The sequence below is a fragment of the Passer montanus genome, unplaced genomic scaffold (genome assembly GCF_014805655.1).
Source record: "Passer montanus isolate IOZ18808 unplaced genomic scaffold, ASM1480565v1 scaffold51, whole genome shotgun sequence".
NCBI classification, from domain to species: Eukaryota; Metazoa; Chordata; class Aves; order Passeriformes; family Passeridae; genus Passer; species Passer montanus.
The window spans coordinates 1,624,894-1,630,893 of record NW_024370041.1 but is presented as its reverse complement, the minus strand read 5'-3'; positions in this window follow the sequence as shown (position 1 = coordinate 1,630,893).

Genomic DNA, 6,000 nt, shown 5'->3' with positions numbered 1-6,000 from the left:
CCCCGCGCGCGCCCGCCCCTGCGAGGCGGACGCGCACCCCATTGGTCCTCCGCCACGCCGCTCAGCCCGCCGCTTCCTTCTGATTGGCGCGCCCGGCGGCGGGGGGCGGGGAGGCGCTGGGTGTTTGTCAACAGAGCCCGCCGGGCCAATCGGAGCCACGCCGCTCTCTCCCCCTCCTCTACCGCCGCGCCGACCAATCGCCGAGAGCATGATTCACCGGCCCGCTCGCCGATTGGCCGCCGGCCGGCGCGCGGGCGGCGCGGCCCCGCCCCTTCCTCGGCCGGGCTGGAGACGTGGCTGTTCCTCGGCGCCGGCAGGGCGGGGCCAGCGGCGCGCACCACCCGGCGCGGGGGGGAGGCGGGCGCAGAGAGTGGCTCCCCCCAGCGCGGAGCGGAGTGGAGCGGTCGGGCGGGAAGCGGGCCGTGAGGGAGTGCGCGCCCGGCGACGCCGAGGGCAGGGCGGGCACGGAGCTGCGCGTCCTGGGGCTGTTCGGACAATTCTGGGGCTCGCCCAGCTCATTGTCCAGCCGAACTGAGTCTGTCATTCGGTTGTGCCCCCCGGGCTGTTGTGGGTGGTGCAGGTAACCCCAGCCCTGGTAGTGAAATCGGCCCTGTGCTGGCCCCAGGTGACCTCACCCGCGGTGACCCCGCTTTTCTGAGGGCTTTCTGTGGCCCCCGCCCCAGCACACACAGCGCCGTGACCGGCAGCCCCAGCACCTCGGCCAGGGGTGGCAGCAGCCCCACAAAGCCCCTCTGGTACCTTAAAGTGGTGTTCCCCCTGTGAAAAAAACGCCAATCGCTTGGTTTTTTTTAATTTTAAATGTTTAGTAGTAATAAAATGGTTATAAAAATAGCAGTATAATTAGAGTAATAAAAATTTGGACAATTTGGATTAGGACAATATGAGACAAAAAACCAAAGAGTTACGGACAGTCCAGGTACCTCTTTCTGGGCAAAATAAGCCCGAAAAAAGACACACGTTAACAGACGATAAACCCTTAAAAGCAACAGCCTGTTGCATATTCACACACCTCATACAGGATGCATAAATTCCATTCAAACAAAGGATTCTGTCTGGTCGGCAGCAACTTCTTCCTCTTAATCCTAATGGCATCCTCAGGGCTGAGTGAGGTGGGAAGAAGTTAGTTTCTTTTGATAACAGAGCAATAAATTCTTTTTCTCTGAAAGATTTAGGTGTCCTGTGGCTGCTATCTGGTGCGAGTACCTCGTTCCTTTCTTTAAAAAAAAAATATTCCACATACATAGCTTCTATTGTAACATTATGTTATAACATAAAACTACGTTTAACACACTACTTAAGAAAATTAATACAGCATAACTTTCCAACATAACACATATAATATTCATTTTAATATTTACCAAAAGCCAATCATAAAGTATGCATTTTTCACATCTCCATGTGTTCACAGATCTGTCCTGGGAAATTGTGAATGCCCCATCCCTGGAAGTGTTCCAGGCAGGCTGGATGGGGCTCTGAGGAACCTGGGCCAGTGGAAGGTGTCCCTGCCTTCCGGGGGCTGGAATGAGATGGTCTTTGAGGTCCCTTCCAACCCGAGTCATTCTGTGAGTCTGTTTATGGTGTACTTGGTATAAATGATATATATATATGAAATATAATTGCCTCCTTCAGGGTTACTTCCTCCCCAGTTTTTTCCAGACCCAGTTTACCACATTTTGAAGAGCAGTCCTTTGTCATCCTGATGGCACCGGGGGCTGGAATGAGATGGTCTTTGAGGTCCCTTCCAACCCGAGTCATTCTGTGAGTCTGTTTATGGTGTAAACATAAATATATATGAAATATAATTGCCTCCTTCAGGGTTACTTCCTCCCCAGTTTTTTCCAGACCCAGTTTACCACATTTTGAAGAGCAGTCCTTTGTCATCCTGATGGCAGCAGCCGACTGATGAAGATGTCATTTGCAAATTGGATTAGGGCTGATTTTGTGTTTACTTCCAAATGAGTAATGAAAATATTGATTACGTATGTGTGTAGTACAGCCCATATGATGCTGGAGGGTCCTATTCGATGTAGCCTTATTCAATAGTGATTTATAACCACTTATAAAAAAATAATCTCTGTGACCAGTGTTTAATGCATTCTTCACTGATGCTTTATTACCCTGTTTAATTAAAATATTGTGCAGTTCTAAGTAAAAATGCTTTTAAAAGTTTATTACAGCTTTTTTTCCTTTCGGAGGAAATGGAATTATTTGTTGTCTTTTAGAAGCATGAAATGAGATTTCTATTAGACCTCTGACTGGCATTGCTAATTCTTTAATGAGTGACATAACACCCTTTTTTGTGTTTATCCAGAACATCGTCCACAGATATGATGTTATTAAATCTACATTTCCTCCAGATCATGCAGCCTCCTTTCCTGAGGACAGGCACCAACCTGGCACTTTTTCAGCCTCCTAGAATTGCCCTGGTCACTCAAGGTTCACTCAAGAGGAATGTCAACACACGAGGGGTCTCTGCAGTGAGCTGTTTCCAACCTCCTGGGCCACAGTTATCCCTGGAAGACAAGAGCTCCATTGGTCACTAATGCACTGAAATGAATCTCACCACTGTCAAGTGACCCCCCACACGTGTCCTCCTGCTTCTCTACAAACACAGATCATAAATGTTCAATGAACACTTCTGCATTGTTATTGACATTTTAATCATGTCCATCTAGTAATGGGCCTGTACCATTCACTTCTAGGGTTTTCTGGGATTTAGCCTTGCCAGCTATGGATTTTCTTTGATGTGCTTCACTTCCAATAACTACTCTGCTTCTCACAGCTTCTCATTTATACCAACACTTTCTTATTTCCTGCTTTCTCCATTTTGGCTATTTCTTTTTTAATTTTACTCACACTCTCCAGTCCATTAATGAAACAAGAGTTGTCAATGTTTTTTCTCTCTTGAAATTGTGGCTCTTTGGTTGTCCAATGAATTCTTTAAGAAGAGCTCATAATTGTCATTTTTAAACTTGTACCTAAATTTTTTCTTCCTGCTTGCACTCTTATTTTCTGGTGATTTGAAAATACAGCTCTTTTAGAGCACCAGGTGTATGCAAGCCCAGGTCACAAACACTGCTCCCCAGCCAACCACTGAACTGCAATCCAGGGATCTTTGTTTGGTTTTTTTTACTTCCTTCATTATAACAAAGTCCAAAAGAATTTACCCTGTGCCACATGCCAAATGGCTCATGTCATTTTTAGTAACTTAAATGACATTTTATTACTGTACCCATATGGTCTTGTGCTACTATTTTCTTTATTTAGAGAACTCTTCTCTCTTGACTGTCTACCCGTTCATATGTTTAAAAAGAGTAATCAAATTCCTTGTTTCTCTAGGCAAACCAAGCCAAAGGCTTTTATTCTTCCCTTACACATTTGGCTCTCTGCTCTAACTTGCCCTCCCCTGCACCTGTCTCCATTTAAATCCATTTTTCTTGCATGGTGATGTTTTGAACAGTCACACTGAAGGGTAAATTTAGTTAAATTTTAAACTCCATTATATTCCTAGACAATGAAGAAAAGCTGATTCCTTGCCATGCTTTCTACACTAACTTATCTCTTATCCCACCAGTTACTTGAGGGACTCAGAGACATAACCACAGACCCCAGACGCTTCCAGAACATCGGGATATGCCACGACTAGACTTGCACTTGTACCTTTGCGCTGGGTCACGAAGGTTTATCACATTTAAGGCACAACAACAATCACCGGAGCAAGTGTCCCTCTCACACCCGTGGGCATGACCTCATCCTCCGGCGTTCCCTCCACCCCGCCCCGGAGCAGCCGCCTTCCAATCGCAGCCTTTTATTTTGGGGAGGATCCGGCGCTTCTCACCAGAGAACACGTTTCCTTCTAGACTCCTCCTAGATTCCGTGGCGCCGAGGAATAATGAATAATCATCAGAATGCAAAAGCTCTTATCTTTCTTGTTTTGATAACATTTCTCCAAGGGATGGACAACGTTATTCTCGAATCTTTATGACAAACATGGCAGTACAGCCCTATAATTTTCTCTCTGTATTAAATTTTTTTTGCCAACAAAACCAAACTTCCTGCTTTTTGCAAAGCATGACTCACATCCTCCATTCTGTTTTGACTGACATAAGAGATCTATTTCAGTCATATGACAATAACTTTGAATCTGACTAGCCACTTATGTGGAAATCAAAGCCTGTTCTTGCAGGATGTATGGATGTTAGCAGGAATGGTGTTTTACATAACTCCACTGAAGATCTGCCTGCTTTTCCCGAAGAACTTGCTCCTGGAAGAGCGAGGCACGGCAGTGAAAGCCCAGCGTGCCACCTCGTGGCTGCCCTGTGCCCAGGGCCGATCCTAGCGCCTCCCTTTTCCAGGAGAATCCAGCCCTTCCAAAGTCTGCATGTGTTGTAATTAGCACACCCGCACCCCTGCTGATGCCTTCTCACAAGCAGAATAAAACCGAGTGATTCTTCACCCGACAGATCAAACCAGAGACAAGCAGGGAGGCAGGTGTTATTCAGAGGAAATGTCACTGAACTGGAGTTTGCAGGATAAAAAATCAGGTCGCAGGAATGTGAATTGCAGGGATGTAACACGCTTGGAGTGCTGCTGCCAACCAGAAGGTTTGTCTGGGAAATTCTCCATCTTCCACTTGGTTTTACCAGTGTGTTGGTGAAGTTTTACTGTCATGGGTCTTGGATTTCAGCTGTTTTATGCCTAATCAATGAGAGAGGAGTAGTTAATTGGATCAACACATCTCCCACGCAGAGGGGTTGTGCCTTCACCAGGATTTCATTCAGGTTAGAATGCACTTTTCCAGCTAGTTTAGGCTGGGTTAAGCCTTCCCTCTCCCACCTGATAGATCTTGCTGCCTTCCTCAGGGCAGGTCAAGGAAAACTGACCTTGATTTTTTTTGGTTGCTTTACCTTTCGGTTTAGGCTGGGTTAAGCCTGCAGTTCCACAACCTTCCCTCTCCCACCTGACAGATCTTGCTGCCTTCTTCAGGGCAGGTCAAGGAAAACTGACCTTGATTTTTTTTGGTTGCTTTACCTTTCAGGAAGAGCAGCTCTCTGCCATCACATGGAAGTAGCATGAAAACTTGGTAAGTGATGGACCATAAGGTGGGAATGCTCTTCTTTGTTTTTCTTTTTTTTTTTTTTTCCTGTCTTAGACCAGGGCAGCTTAAGCCAGTTACAAAACTCCCTTTCAGAGAGATATATTAAGTTTGGCTGACCCACTTCAACCTCACTCACCTGGCAAGAAGAAACTGCCTTTTCTTGCCTGCATGGCACAGGGTGATGGGAATGCCAGCACCAGCATAAACTGTACCCAGGCTGCGTGTGGATGGTGACTGAAGGCAGTGAGGAGCAGGCTCTTCCCTTTTTGTCAACAGCAAGCTGTTATCTCAGCTACCATGTAATTTTCCTACCATGTAATTTCAGCCTCAGATGCAGAATTCAGCACCCGGAGTCAGGCAGTCGCCCTGACAGCCTGAGAGGCTGAGCTGCTGCTTTGTGGTTTTTGTGGGGGTTAACACCTCGTGGTTGCCGTTTGACAGGTGGAACGTCTGCTCAAAGCAGGTTCAAACACCTCCTGGCACTGAAGCACACAGGGTGAGAGTTGGCTCCTGGAGAAGCTTTGACATGGGACAAAACCGGGCTTGTACAAAAGGACTTTGAGCTGTTTGCAAACAGAGCTGGTTGTTGCTGAAATTCACAGAAGATCCGTATTCAAAATGCCCAATACCAATTTCTAGTGCACATGCCAGGCTCTGCACATCATAAAGGAAAGATTTTCTGCTTTCAGTGGAGCTGTAACTCACCAACAGATTCAGATAAATTGCTAACAGAAAGGCCATTATCTAGAAGTGGAAATGTTTGTGTTTCCCCAGGCACTGCAAGATGTTCTTCAAGCCAAAGCTATCAGCTGTGAGGGTACAACAGCTTTATCACCACACTTCTGCACTAGCACTCCCCACAACAGCGGGATTTGAGAGAA